The sequence below is a fragment of the Pelodiscus sinensis genome, chromosome 14 (assembly GCF_052426305.1).
Source record: "Pelodiscus sinensis isolate ZL-2025 chromosome 14, ASM5242630v1, whole genome shotgun sequence".
Classification (NCBI taxonomy): domain Eukaryota; kingdom Metazoa; phylum Chordata; order Testudines; family Trionychidae; genus Pelodiscus; species Pelodiscus sinensis.
In genome coordinates, this window is record NC_143065.1 from 39,016,255 (window position 1) to 39,032,093 (window position 15,839).

The 15,839-nt window shown below is 46.3% G+C and overlaps 1 long non-coding RNA gene across 1 annotated transcript in view; it reads left to right on the plus strand.

The window, feature by feature from the left end:
* LOC112546827 (uncharacterized) overlaps positions 1 to 3,922 on the plus strand; it is a 104,132-nt gene extending 100,210 nt beyond the window's left edge. Inside the window, exon 3 of the long non-coding RNA XR_012895705.2 lies at positions 3,499 to 3,922. This is a non-coding gene — a long non-coding RNA (uncharacterized LOC112546827). The remainder of the gene's footprint in view (positions 1 to 3,498) is intronic.
* The last annotated feature ends 11,917 nt before the right edge of the window (positions 3,923 to 15,839 follow it).

Below are 15,839 nucleotides of genomic sequence, written 5' to 3' on the forward strand. Positions count from 1 at the left end.
GGAATTATTCTGGGGCCGTTCACTGGACTGTGTTACAGACGGTCCCTGCGGGCCTTGGGTTCTATGAATCTAAGTAAATCCAGCGCCCTGCTACAGCTAGCTGCATTCCCCTGTCTAGTTCTGTACCTGCTGATGCTTAAGCTATCGATAATCATAAGGCTTTGTGGCGCGCTAGTTCTCAACAGAGCTGACAGATTTCATCTCTAAAGTCCCTTTATTGGAACTTGTTCCTCAGAAAGGCTTGCAAATTGCTCTGATCTCCCCAGACAAAGCCAGGGCTCACTCTGACTCCTTGAATATCGCACACAATAATGTATGAACTGGTGAGAATCACCTGAGATAAAATATCCTTTACAACATCAAAGTCCCTGATTTCCTAGCTGTCAGGCACAGGTATGTGAAAGTCCTGACAGGCTGAAGATTGAAGGAAGAGATAAAGCAAAAAGGAAGGGAGGGGGGAAGAGGGAAAATTCTCGGAATAAAATGTTAGGTCCTTAAATTTGGTGCTAGGATTTCAGTGAAAAAAGGATTAGTGTGAAGTGTGAGCAAGGCATTGTGCTTGTGCCTTCAAAAATCAGCACGCGGAGGCAGAAACAGCTACAAAGCAGGAGAGGACAGATTCTGGTCTGTTACACTGGTGCTGATTTGGAGTAAGGCCATCCAGAAAAAGTGAAATCAGAATCCGGGAGTGAATGTGCAAAACCCCTTTGTTCTATTGTGTAATCGGTCCCCTTGGGAGGGTGAGTCATAGTAGGGGAAAGCAGCATTTTCTTAATGTGTTAGCTTATGTACAAGTGGTTACCATGAGCTAACTAACTTGAGGTAACATCCTTGTGAAGACAAGGCCGTTTGTTGTTTTCATGTGCGTAAGCAAGTCAAGGGGAACACCAGAGACAAGCCAGATGCTAACCTGGGTGAAAATTACTAACGGCCTCGTCTTTCCTAGGATACATCTTGTGTTATTTCTGTCAGCTAATGCGTGTTAAGAACCCGTTTTTTCTGCTAGTGAGCACAGGGCCTGAGTTTGTTGAGTCCCTAACATGGAAAAACAAGTGTCCCGTGGCACCTTAGAGTCTAACAAAAATATATACAGTATCATGAGCTTGCATGGGCAAAACCGTTTTTTGCAGTCCTGTGGCACTTTAGAGATTAACCCATCATTTTTAAAGTTACAGACTAACACAGCTACCCCTCTGGGACTTCCTAAGACTGGTATCCTTATAACAATCTTGGATATATACGAGGCTAGCTGCAGCTCAGAGGCCAGTGTAATGTCTTCACTGCCAAAAAAAAAATGTTTTGTTTTACAGCGAAAGAACATAATGCAAGGGAGCGATCTCAATCAAATCCTAGTGGAACCAGGCTTGGTTTAGTTTTTACCCTGTAACAAAGTCAGCACCCAGCTATACTGAGGTAAAAATAAAAGAAAAAACAGCAACTTGTCTCCATTAAGGCTCTCCAGTGAGGATGTGTCTACACAGCACCCTAAGCCCAAAAGAAGATATGTAATTTGCGTAGCGCAAATTGTGTATCTTATTTTGATTCTATTTTGAAATTTGGTGGTCTACATTGCACCAAATTTCGAAATAACACACTATTTTGAGACCGCCCTTAACCCTCGTGGAAAGAGGGTTACAAGGATGCCAAAATAGCACACCCGTTATTTTGAAAAATATTTCAAAATAACGGGCAGCTTGTTAAGACATGGGTTAGCTATTTCAGGATACTTCTGGTATCCCGAAATAGCCGCGCCGTGTAGACATACCCTTAGAGAACTAGCTTGCAGTAGCTCAAAAACCACCAAGCAAACATCATAAAAAACAAATACACACACTTTTTTTGGCAGAGAAAACAAGGCCTTAACTAGGTAAATCTGGAACAATTTCACTGAAGAAAAATGGCATGGATCTAACTCAAGTCAGAATCTGACCTAGACATTTAAACTTCCCTATTTTGTCTTTTAATGGTTATATATTCATCCCACCATCTCCCCTCTCCTCTGATATGCCTAATCTCTCCATCTATTCTGTTTTTTAGAGAGCAGTTTAAATAGCTCCAGGATCACAGAGGGCTGTGTTTTGGCAAACATGCAGAACACTTTTCTCAAGGGACATAAATATTGTACGTTATTTGCTGCCTTGCCAAAATGCAAACATGCGCACACACACATGCATTCCTAACTAAGCAACATTCTTTAAAAGTTAAGATCATTACTCGGAAGAAAATATCTGGCCTATTACAAATCCAAACTGACTCTGTCTGCCGTGTTTCAAAAATATGTGCAAAAATGCCCTCCCCGTCTGCAAAAAAAAAAAAAAAAAATCTATTAAATCACTTCTGAGACAATGCATGACTGTGCCTTTATATTGCACAAAGGGGCTTAACAATACTTTGAGAGAACTATTTTACTAGGTAACGAAAAAAGTTATTGAAAACATATATAGTTGATACTTTTGGCAATTCATTTTACTACTTGCACTTCCAAATGATTGGTGCAGTTCATGGAAAAAAATATTTTTGCGGTTGGGTCATGTTAATGTTTCTTTAATTTTTCTACTTGAAAGTTGGGATATGGTTTCTCTCTGCAAAGCAATAAAGAAAAACAAATGATACTTGGATGTTTTGAGGAGTGTGTGGACAATTTTAGGGAAAACTTGGACTGGTGCATGGGCCTCAAATATGGGATAGGCAGGAAGGAAAGATGACATTGCTCTGCATCTTTACATAGTAAATCAAATACTCGGTTTCAGTTACAACCATGTAATGGGGACTTCGGAGAAGAACTAGGAGACAGGGTATTTTATGTGAATGAAAGGAAAGGATTCTTTCTAGTTGGTCTTTTTTTTTCATTAAACTTTAAAAATTCTTAAAAAATAAAATAGTTTGTATTGGAGCAGTGTATTCAGGGCTAACAGAAGACTGCGCCAGGCCCGGAAAGGGCAGGGATGGGCTACGGGTTAGCTGCCTTGAGCCAGCTTTTCAGCACTGCTAGGGCTGCAGGGAGCGCACTGACGGGGGCTCCAGCGGTGATTTAAAGGGCTCAGGGCTCATGTTGTCCAAGGGAGCAATGGCCGGCCCCTGGGCCCTTTTAAATCGTCAGGTCCAGAGGCAGCGGCTCCCGTGGCCACGTCGACACAGAGAGAAGATTGAATTTATGAAGGTCGATTTTTTTTTTTAATAAGCACCTGATTTTGCAAAGTCAAAGGTGCATGTCCTCACTGTACACAAGAATTCGGCGCAGTTCAAAGCAGTGCGTCCCCAGTAGGGTGGCTACCATCAATTTTGAGAGAACTGTCCACAGTGCATGAGTCTCCTAGTGCCTGAGCTCATTTGTAGTCCGGGTTATGCTCCCAGTGCACGTTGGGATGCAAACTGCAGCAGGTGATTCTGGGTACATGTCAGTGTCCCATAATGCACTTGTCTCCTCCCTCTGCCTCTGCTTGAAAGCAACAGCAAACAGTCTTATGGTGCTTTTTTCCCCCCTGATTACCCATGCAGATGCCATTGCAGCATAAGCATGAAACCCATCGTGGATCTCCTGCAGCATCGAAGCATTATGATAACGCTCTCAACCATGGCGCACCTAATGCTGGAGAACGTCCAGAGTATATCCAGAATCTGCTGAAATGAGGCTGAATCTTGGAAGGCCACGAACACAACTTCTGCAACTGGCATGTGGCACTGCTATTCGAGCCTCTAGACACAGTGGACACGCACAGACTGGTAGGACTGCATGGGGATGCGGGTAGGGGCTGACCAGCAGTGGCTAAAAAACTTTCGGATGCGCAAGGCCACTTTAATGGAAGTTTGCAAATTGTATTCTCTGGCCTGAATTTCAAGAATACCAGAACGAGACCCACGCAGAGGCTATGTTTACATGACCATTTTTTTCCGGTGGGACGTATGCAAATTGTGCTTTCATTTGCATATCTTCTGCCAGTCCTTTTTGCGGAAGAGGTTTTGCCGCTAATAAGCCCCGTGTAGACGGGCCATTTGACGGAAGAAAACCCTTTCTCTCAAGATCCTGTAAACCTCACTTTTTGAGGAATAAGGGATCTTGTGAAAGAAGATTTTTCCCCGACAAACGGCCCCATCTACATGGGGCTTTTTAGCGGCAAAACCTCTTCCGCAAAAAGGACTGGCAGAAGATATGCAAATTGCACTCATTTGCATATCTGCTGCTGGAAAAAAAACCTGCAGTGTAGACAAAGCATGACAGTGAAGAAGTGAGTGGCAATTTTCCTGTGGAAGCTTGCAATGCCAGACAGCTACTGATCAGCTGGGAATCAATTCGGAGTGGGGAAATCTACAGCAGGAGCTATTGGGATCCAAGTAGCCATGACAATTGATACTCTTCTACTATGAAGAGTGGTGATTCTGGGAAACTTGGAGGACATAGTGGACGGCTTTGCAATGCTGGGATTCCCTAACTGTGGTGGGAAAATAGAGGTATCCAACCACTTTCCCAAGAAGTACATGACAGGCCAGGGGTACTTTTCGATGGTGCTGCAGGCACTGGTGGATCACAAGGGACTTTTCATCAACGTCCGCGTGGGATGGATGGGAAGGGTGCATGACACACACGTCTTTAGGATATCCTGCCTCTTTAGCAAGCGGGAACATTTTTCTGATTGGAAAATTACCGTAGAAGATGTTGAAATGCCAGCAGTGGTCCTCGGTGACTCAGCCTACCCCTTCCTCCCCTGGCGCATGAAGCCATACACAGGCAGCCTGGACCACAGTAAGGAGCAGTTCAACTACAGGCTGAGCAAGTGCAAAATGGTGGTAGAATGTGCTTTTGGGTGTTTAAAGGGAAGGTTCCAGAGTCTACTGCCTAGGTTAGACCTCAGCAAATGCAACATTCCCATTGTGATGGAAGCCTGTTGTGTGCTTCAGAATAATTGTGAGTAAGGGAGAAAGTGATTGGGGGAGGCACAGCTGCTGCCAGCCCTGCACCCAGGAAAGAGGTTTCACTGCAGCTCTGAGCTGAGGCAGGCTTGTGTGTTGATCAGGTTTCCCCATAGGACACAGTATTTTAGATGCCATCCATCATGCCACTTACCTTCGCCTCACAGTGCTGTTTTCCTGCCCTGCATTTAATTATGATCCTGAAAGTTTTTTGGCAAAAGTGCTACCGACTTTAAAGAAGGACCAATCTCAAACTCTACCCAAGTTGCGTTAGAGTTTCCAGCACCCATCTATCATTACACATGCCTGTGTAACCCACACCCATCCCCCCCGGAGTGGCATTGAGACCACTTACAGAGAGAATGAGTGTGCTCTTCCAAAGTAGCTGAGAGCCAGCTGGCTTTTAGCTCAAGTTGTGGAGGCTCAGGAACTAAGCTCCTGAGGTCCCAGGTTTGGTTCTGCCTGTTGGCGTTACTCCTGCATCTCAGGTAAATTTGCAACCTGATTCTTTCCCCTGCTGCCAGACAAGAAAAGGGTTTCTTATTTGCCATCCGTGTAAGAGTACTGTAAACTTAGTAGATAAAAGGGAAGGAATCAAATATATTTAACTCTATGCAGCCAGTTCTCATTATTTGTAGAAATGTTGACTTGGGCATTTCCATGTTTATCAAAGACACAGTTACCCTAGAGAAACAACTCCAACAACTGCCTGCAGAGGTGTTCTTCCACTTACTGGGGAAAAAAAAGAAGTCCATCTTTAAATGTGTATACTTTTCTGTAGTTAGGCTCAGTTCCAAACTAGACTTGGAATGAGACCAGAGAATGGGTTCCTCTTTCTCCTCCTGGGTCCTGCTCACAGTAGAGAGGAAATCAGCTGTCACAGTTTCTCTCTTTGATTCTCTACTACATATGTGCATTGGGGAATGACTGAAAAGTCTCCCCCTACTTCTCAGCCGGAGCACGGAACAGGTTACGTTGGAAACTAAGGCATCGTCTCCTGTTTGTGGGAGAACCACCCTTGCGCTCTCCAAAGTGAGACAGATCAAGGGAAGCCACTGACGGTGTCTCCTGCCCTACAGGAAGTGAGAAGTGGGCGGCATGTCTCACAACAAGGGGCAGTGTGATGGAGGGAGGGCATGGATGTTCCCTCTAATCTTTTCCATCCATGCGCAGAATAAATGTTACGTGCACTGAGGCATGCATGACTGTGCACCACCAGGAGCAACACAATCCTAGCAGTGGGAGCTCTGCTAGTGGAATCTCTCCTGAGTGAGCACACAGCTTACAGGGAACACTGGAGGGCATCCCACCTGTGGGCAAGAATGCATATCATTCCATATGGGGCCAGCTGACACATGGAGACGGAGGGTCTCCTGGGAGGGTCTCTTGCAGGAGGCATAAGGAACCTGTCGAAAAAGTCTTTCTTTCTCAATAGATCCCCCTCAAAACTGCCACTTTTTGCTGACGAAGTGCTGAGTTGGCAAAACGTGGTGGCCATTTTTATGCAAATTAGGCACGGGATATTTAAATCCCTGCCTCATTTGCTATGTTGACCTGCCTAATCTGCATCCCTCTGCTAACAGAGGGATGCAGTCTAGAGATACCCGTGGGGTGGGTCTTTAAAGGGAGTTAGCATTAGTGACATTTTCCTATGGGGAGAGTGAATTGAAAAACATGGGACAGCATACTAAGGAGGTCTCTGTTGGGGAGAGAGATCCTTGATTCTGTCAAGCGGCCTCCTTCCCATGAATCCCAGAGACCCTTGAACCAAATCCTCTGGAAAAATGTAGCAAAACTTTCGCTCTGCCTGCTCCTCCTCTCCAGGACAAAAATCACTCCCAGCTTTTAACTAAGGCTTTCTCCTGCCCTAGCCATTCAGGCAAATCCAAGGCGTCCTCAAGCCTTTTGACTAAGGTGCCCCATTGCAAAGAGTGACTGCATGGGGCAGAGCCGCCTTCCCCAGCCTGGGCTAGCTGCAAGTTTTCAGACTGCCTCTGCTCCTCCATTGACACAGCAGCACCCGTTGTGTGAGCATCAGGCAGTTAAACCTCCCCACCCCCACCCCAGGGCTCGATGGGGATCCTGATAGCGTTAGCATTTCAGAACTAGTTCACGCCTAGGCAAACAGATACTAGGAAACGAGAGACATTCTGGTCCTAAGTCCCAACTCGGCTGTGTTGTTTGCGTGTCCTCGGGCGCAACTTTACAACGCTGCGCGGCTCCAGTGCTTGTTGGGGAAGGAGGGGTCCCCGCTGTGGCATTACACACACTGGCTGAGTCAAATTACCCTCCCCTCTGCTGGCCTGCCTCTGAAATAACAGATCTCCCTGTAACCAAATCTTACCGCTCGGGAAAGCCATTTTGCAAACAGTGAGGAGGCTTCTCCATTCTCAGAGGCTGGTGAAAAGGCCCTTTGTTCTACAGCCTGCGCACCTGGGCAGGGTTAGCGGAGGTGGTCTCTCTGGGCCCAGCATTCTGAACAGCTGCCCCATGGATCAGGCCCATCTGCATCTGCACATCTGCCCGAGGCGAGCCGCCCGCCCCAGAGAACAGCCATGGGTGCCTCTCTTGGATCACTGCATGAGAGGGACCTGGGGAAGCAGCCGCTCCTTTATTTTCTTTCTGTCCCCTTCTCTGGCTTCAGCTGCTTATTTTTACTCCATTCGATCATTGTACAGAAGCAGGGAATGGGGGAGAACGACCCTCTCCTAAAGATGGCCAGAGACGTCACCTTGCTTAATACGCTTCTGGAACTATGGGGAGGTGGAACGCATAAGCCTAGAATAGAACAGAAGTTTGGAGTCATCGGTACGTTATTAGTTGAAACCACGTTTTAGTATCTGCCAGTCAAAACTAGTTTTTTCGAGTAAGAGGCCAGAGTTTAAAGTTTTCCTCCAGCTGAGATGGTTGAATCCATTGAAGTAGGGAAACCACTTCAGTCCTCGCCTCTCCTGTTAGTTTTTTTTTACTAATGGGACTATATAAACAGAAAAAGGGCACATCCGGCTCAGGGAAGTGCAATGGCAAAACTCCCCGTGATGTCTGTGAGAAGAGCATGAGGTCCAAGTTGTCCCAGAAACGCAATATAAGGAAAACCCTCATACCTAGTCACTAATTGCCCATGGTCATGGCTTCCCTTTCAAATCAGGTCCTATGACAACCGAGCTGTCCAGTAAATAGATACCTCGCCACCTGAAAAACCAGTATCAAAACCAAACTCCACGTTTTTCATTCTTTCCCCACGTTTTATAGGATTTCCTTTTAAAAAACAACACCACTGAAGAAAACGAGGGGAAATAGAAATATAGGTGCCTACAGAGATGTCCTCTGGTACTTAATGGATATTAACTATGTTTCCGATTCTGCTTCCATGACAGCCTGTGGGAATTTGGCCACTGATTTCAGTGGAAGTAGAAGCTGGGTCCTGTGAATACAGTTTGGGGCCTGATTTTATAAGCCCTTTGTGCGTGTAGACCAGCTGTGGCCAACCCGCGAGCCACATGCAGCTCTTCCCCCCCTTTAAAGTGCGACTCCCCCGTGGCTCGCAAAGTTGCCCCTGCGCTCCTAGAAATGGCCCCCGGTTCCCTGTGCTCACTGGGTGCCGGGGAGCCGTCCGGTGCGGCAAAGCAAAATGGAGCTCAGCAACTTTTTCCCCTGTCTGGTTGCGCTCTATGCACAACTCTTTGCCAGTAAGGGGTTGGCCACCCCTGGTGTAGACCTTCCATTGAAGTTAAGGAACTTGAAGGATTGGGTCCCAAAAAGTATTATACGGATGCATTTCACTTTCTAAGTAGCCAGACCAAGGAACCGATCCTGTAAGGTGCCTGAAAAATCTAGTGGCTGGAGCCATCAGTGGTCACTGAAGTCAGATGATGCTCCATTTCTTGTAGGATTGGGCCTGGTATATTTCTAACACCTTTCATTTTCAAGACACATCAAAGATGGGTCCCAGGAGCTGCAAAGTAACAATTCACCACCAAACCCTTCCTCTCTGCAAGACTATCATGGGGCAAATTCACTATTTTGTTCAGGCACGATGGGATTTTTCATTGCGTTCACAGCAGACTGGCTGTATTTGCCAAGTGAAATTGCAAACATTTTCTCAGGGAATACTAGAGATGGCCTTATCTCAGACCCAGCTGTTCTCATGAAGCAAATCTCAGTAGTTTTGCACAGCACTAGCCTTCGTGTATTTGTTCAGATTAAAGCACTTTGAATATTATAGGGTATCTGTATATGGTATATCTTTAGTCTTTGCCTTGACACTACAGTTATTCTACATATACACTTAAACTTTATAGACATCAAATCCTCCTTCCCTTTCTAATGCTCCGAGGCAGAATCTCAATGTTACTCACGCCAGCAATCCTGTTACCTGCTATAGGAAATGGGAGGAACTTAAGGGAGAATTGGAACATTTTCTTTTATGCTTTGTATCAAAACTCCGAGACTTGGTTTACTTACATCGGAGCTACCGTCTGTAGCTGGATTTGTTTGAATTGTTTTAACAATTAAGTGGATCCAGGTCCTAACAGAACCAGGGACAACAGCAGAGATTTTCCTTTGAAACCAAATATACAGATGGTTGTCTGTGTGTTTCTGCGTCTATCTTCTGGGTTTTTTAGTTTTTATGTAGTATCCAATATCACAGAACCTGGCAATAGAAATTCCATCAAGATTTGAAAGCACTCTTTGCTTGTCTAGGTATAACATAATATAGGCAAAAGCAATTTACTTACCCCACTAATTTTTAGTCTTGGGATAATGATTTCTAGTGACAACACTTATGGCGGTAGCTTATATTTAAAACACACAGAGAGGAAATGTTTAGCTGCTAGTCCAAGGAACCAGCCATCAAACTGTCTCTGTTCATTCAGTACACATACGAAACATGAAGGTTATACGGACAGCAGCCAAGAAACCGAATGAAGTTTATCACACTTCATCCTTAGCTCATCCCCTTGTGAGGGAGAAAAGGTAATTACTGAACATAGCTGTGGTCAGAGAAGATTGTAAACTGTGTACTGTACTCAATAGATTAAAATGGCTCCTTGGGTAATTATCTAATTAGGTGTTTGGGGTACTTTTTCCCCGTTTCAATGCATACTTTGTGTTTTTTAAAATCCCTTTGCACGGAAATAATTCCATGAGTTTTCCAAATCTCTCACAAAAAAGTGTAATTAGATCATTAAGGATGTGCCTGTAAAACAGGGATTTGCAATGGTTAAACAAATATATATCGCCTCATCAGAATGTGTTTGGGGGGGAAATGTAGCCACAATTTGGAATGAAGCCACAGTCTGATTTTTTTTAATTTTTATGTTTTTTAAAGTAAATCAGTATTTTAGTTATTTGGGTGATTTCCTGAATAATCAACACAGTTAAAACACACTAAGGAAATATTTCTTGCCAAAAGTTATTTTAAAATCAAAGCTTTCTTGAATTATGCAAATCTGGAATTTATAAAAGTAAGTTTTTCATGCATTTATGTCTAAAAGGAAACCAAACACACAAATATACATATACACCATGACAATGCCAAGTTTGCAAGGCTCGATTCGGAATTGCAATCTTGAGGTTTGACTGGAATGATGAAATACACCTCCCAAAAAGTTCAGACAGGAAATTTGGAAAATGAATATAACCCTGCCACAAAAGACGTATAAGCTTTGTTTACAGTTCCCCCCCCCCCCCCCAATATAAAAAAGGGGTTTTGATTGGTTTGTGGGAGATATGCTAATCCTAGGCCAAAATTGTTGAGAAAAAGATAAAAAGTTGAATGCCCAATTATCTTAACAAAAGATTATTAATAAATACAATTAAAATGCATTATTTTTAAATAAATACAATTCCAAATGGTAACCAACTTGGATTCCAGCAAGGAATAGAAAGATTAATGTTTCCTGTTTTATTAAAATATGTTTTTAGCTAAACTTATCAGCAAAAAATGTTCCTATACTTTCCCTGTGTATCAGTATCTGAGATTGGTCTGTCATACCATTACACACACCATTGCCAGGAAATGAATCCTGGGGCTTTATCGCATCACATTATGAATAAAACAATAAATACGAGCAATCACACAAGTAGGATCTTTGGCGTTTAGAAACCATTTATGGGGCAGGGGGGATTGTCAGAGTCTTAAAAAAAACGGAAAGAAAATTCCCTAAAGATATAAAGGGTGAGTCCTGATTGTAAAAATTAACGGTGTTTTGGGAACCACCCGAAGTAACTTCGGGGGGGGGGGGGGTGGAAAGTGAATTTCCGCAGAAATTCACACGATCCCTTGGCTACAACAGCGCCAAGGAGAGCAGCTAAGAGAGCCGGAGCCTGCGGGCAGATTCAGCGCTAGCTTAGGAGAGGAGTTTGAGAGAGACAAACGCGTTCACCTCCCAGTCATTAACCGCCAGGAGAGAATAAATTAGACGAGACCGGATGGTTTTAATGAACGCACTTTTGGAGGCAGAATTTGTTGGGGGAGGGGGATACGCGTGTTCAAAGAGGAAAGTCCCCCCCCCCCCCTCCAGCAGATCAGGAGCTGTTTGCAGTGATCAATCTTAACAAAAATACCAGATTTCTATTTTTAGCCTTTTTTTTTGGCACTCTCTTTTTTTCTTTCTTCCCCGCGCGCCATACAAAGCACTCAGGACGCCTCTGACCCGCAGCCGGCCAGGGGAGGTTGAGAACAGGCGTGGAGGAAACACGCGGTCCCCACTCGCAGACGGCGCCCCGCCCCTTGATTCGAATTCACACCTGCTCCGGTTCGACACTCATTCCCCGCCGCTCTCCCGCCTCCGTGCCCTTGGCCGCAAGCCGAGCTGTTAAGAGAAGCCCCCTAGGGTGGGGGCGCCGGCGGCCCCAGCGTCTGGAGAAGCGGCGATTACACCCCGGGGCAGGCTTCGCCTTTGGGATTTCCAGCCGGACCTGCCCCCAGCCCCCGCGGCGGGGCTCAGCTGGGCTGCTCTGTTGCACGTGGGAGCAGATCCACAGGGTGACCTTGGGGGGCTCCCACTAGGAATGGCCCGAAAGCCCCTTTGATCCTAATTCCCGCCCCCCCCCCAGCTGGGGATGCCGCGGGGCCAGGCAGGCGCCCGGCTGCGAGCACGTGTTAAGGCCCGCGGGCTGCTCGCTTGGGGGAGCTTGGCCCGTCTCCGCCTTCAGCGGCTCGCCAGAGACTCACGCACCCTAGCGCCGCGGCTCGGCTCAGGACCTTGCTCCGCCAGCCTGGAGCAGGAGGGAGAATTCCTGCTTCGCGGGGGCTCCGCATCCGTCTCTGCTGCCCCCAACCTCGGCCTGACTTGTCCCCCCCTTTTCCTCCCTGCTCAGCTCTTATCTCCCCCCGCTCTTGACCGCTGGGCCTGGCGTTTGATGTAGGGGATGGTGCTTCCTTATGGCCAGCTGATGAGTAGCTAATTGTTTGTTAATGGAGGGGCTGCCGGGCAGCCATGCCTAGGTGAGCAGGGCCGCTGCCTGGGCTGAAATTGCTGGAGATTATAAGTGAGCGCTGAGTACAGCCGGGCTTTGATCTAGGACCTGGGGGGCTTTGATCTAGGACCTGGGGGGCAGGCAATCGAAGCCCAGTGGAGTTTTAATTATTCAGATGCGACTGGGCCAGCGGTTGTTTCACCTGCTGGCTAAGGTATTTCCCTGACCCCATGGCGTGTGCTAGCTGTGTGCCTCAGTCTTTAATATCCCACAGACCCAAGCGTTGGTTGGGTAGCGGTGTGATCCCCATTTACAATGGGGCAAGTGAGCACAGACCCTGAAAGGTGTTAGGTTCCTACCCGCTACTGAAATCAATGCTCATTCGCCTTTGGGGTCTATGGAACAAACTGAGCTCAAGGCTAAATCCTAAACCAGCGAATCAGCATGGAGATGGGGCCGATCTGACAACTGGACTAGCTACATTAGGGTGTAGACAAGACCTCAGGTGTAGAATCAGCGTCTCCGATTAATGGTGTGGAATGGCTGGAGGCTGTGCAGTTGAACCTGGTGCACAAGGAAGGGTGGGCCCATGAGTCCTGGGTTTGTGTCCCTGTTCTCCCTGGGTATGTGTAGACAGGGATCCAAGATCCATGACCGGCCTTAGCTGACTCAGGGTCTGGTGTTTGGTGTCAGCTTGAGATTAGGGATGTTACATTTTAATCAAATAACCGCACTGTGGCTCTGCCTTCTAAATGCTCACGCTGGGTCCTCCACGCTGTACTTCTTAAACGTATTTGGAGCTTTTTAAATGTATTAAGAGCTGATTCTGGGCTTGCGCGTGGTCCTGCTACCCCTCTGTCTTCCCTGCACCATGGCAGAAATGGTGCTGGCGGGGACTGGTTTATAAGCCGGCTTTCCCCAGCACTGGCTCCTGCTTTCCCCCCTCTTCTCCCCTCTGGCCTCTGATAGAGGCATCAAGGGCGGGGCAAAAGTGACTAGTCAAGAGATTAGTTGCTTCCATCCCTAGTTGGGACCCTGTGAGGATGGCAGGTCCTAGACTTCCAAATGTTCACATAGTGATTTTTAGCCCTATGAGCCTGAGTCCACTATGGCCAGGCTCCGGGTCTTTTTATTCCCATGTAGGCGTACCCTCAGAAGTTTCCTATGTGATCTTGACCACATTGTTTAGTCTTGAATGTCAGCCGTAGCCCAGCACAGAGCTATGTTCCCTGTGGTTCTTGTCTACACTGGACAGTGCTACTGTGGAAGGAATGAGACCTCTCCTGCTTTAATGCAGTCTGCATGCTCTGATCGTGTGCTTTTGTAAAGGAACTCAATGGACCGTTGCTGCTTCCCCTGGAATCAATGGCCTATTTCAGTGGGAACCGAATCTAGCCTTTTCCTTTTTGTTCAACGTTCTTGCCTGCAGAAGTAGCTACCAATGAAACTTCAGTGTAACTAGGCATTGGAATTCAGACCCTGATGTATTTAGACTCCTAAATTCCACTGAAATCCGTAAAAGTTAGGAGCTTAAATACCTTAATGGATCTCTCTCTCTCCCTGGCTTTTATTTCTTTGTAAAGTGATTTAATAAAACACACCTGTCAGGAGAGCAGCCAAACCTCCAGAGTGTTTCTACTTCCCTGCACGGAACAAGTCATTCCAGGGGAGCTCACGGACTTTGGTGTGCCATTTGGACCAGTTAGAATGGGGGTTGCTTTACTAAATGGTGGCTGAGATTTGAATGGTTTCCCTGGAGCATTGTGCAAATGCCTTCCTCCTTTGGGGAAGATGCAGTTTACATAAGAACGACCATAGTAGGTCAGACCAGTGGTCCATATAGCTGTGTATCTGGTCTCTAATAGGGGAAGTGTACAGAACAGGGCACAGAGAGATCAACCTGGTCCTCCCCACCTGGCTTCTAGTAGTCACAGGGTTAGGGTTGCCTTTCGCATTGAGTTACATCCCTGTCCATCTTGGCTAATAGACATTGTTGGATCAATCCTCTATGAACTTATCTTTTTTTTTTTTTTAAACCGTTATATTTTTGGTCATCACAGCACCTCATGGCAATGAGTTCCATAGGTTAACTTGTGCTGGGTGAAGAATTACTTCCATATGTTTGTACTAAACCTGCTGCCTGTTGACTTCATCGGGTGACCCTCTGATTTTTGTAGCGTGGGAAAGGGTAAATAATGGTCCTGTAGGGACTTTTCACGGTATTCATGATTTTATAGACTTCTAGCCTCTCTCTCTCCTCGGTGGTCTCTCTCTTTCTAAGCTGAAAAGCCCTGATCTTTTCAGCCTCTCCTCATATGGAAACTGTTCCTACCCTTGAGCATCTTTGTTCTCCTTTCTAGTTCCACTCGATCCTTTTGCAGATAGGGTGACCAGAACTGGGCATAGTATTCCAGGTGCAGGCGCATTGGGGCTTTCTATAGTAGCATTATGATCTTTTACAGTCTGATTTTTTTTCTTTCCCTTTCCTAAGAGTTAGCCTCTTTGGTGGCTGTTGAGCATTGACAATTCTGACCCCACGCAGGGAGTGCTGGAGGAGGTGTGAGACTTGGCAGTCCTAGAACAGGCCTTTACACTAACACATTCGTTTTACTGGCTTGAGCAGCAAGACATAATCGCTGTACCTGCAGAGGGGGATTTTCACTCCAGCTGACCCTGAGGTTTGGATGGAGGGAGAGTCTCAGTGCCTCTGAAATCCGTTTACACTGCGGTAGCTGTGTTAGTCTGCTTCAGCAAGAAACAAGGAGTCTGGTAGGACCTTAAATACCAAACACCTGAAAATTGTTACTCTTTAAGGTGCAGCCGGACTCCTTATTGGTTTTTAAAAGTGTCTAAATCGATGTCAGTGGGAGGCAGGTCCCAAAATACAGCCTTTGAGGCTAGGAGACTGCTTTCAGTGCTCAAGTGGGTTCTGCAGCACTGGCAATTTGGTTTCCCTGAGAGGCGGCCCAGTATATCAAGGGTTTATATGTTCTGACTGGAAAACGAGGCCTCAGAAATAAACAAATGGCTTCAGGCGGATAAATCCGTTTGGTGACTGTTGCGTAAGCAAAGTCCTCATTTCAGCTTCCCCTCCCTCATGGGAGTGGGACCTTGTCTCCTTATATAAGAGACTGGACTTGACCTTCCCTTTTATTGCTTCTGAGAGGATTTCTGTCCCTCTCTGAAGATTATTCTGAATCCCCAACCCAGTTTCAGGGGGCCTTGGTGCGGCTCTGATAACACCTGCAGTTAAAGTGCCGGGGTTTCTGTGGACTGGTTTTTGTTTGAAGCAAAGAAGGTCTTTCCTTAATAGGAATAAAGACTCTTTCCCTAGCCTTGGTAACCAAGTCCCTCTGCCAGGCTTTTCCCATGCCCAGGTTAAAACCAGGAGAGGAGGTTGGGGGCAGAACTATGGGGGAGGAGAGGTGGCAAGCATGTTGGTCTCATGTCTGTAACACAATAGCATGTCAGCCTCGCTTGCAACAGCATCTGACCACTGCTTGTGT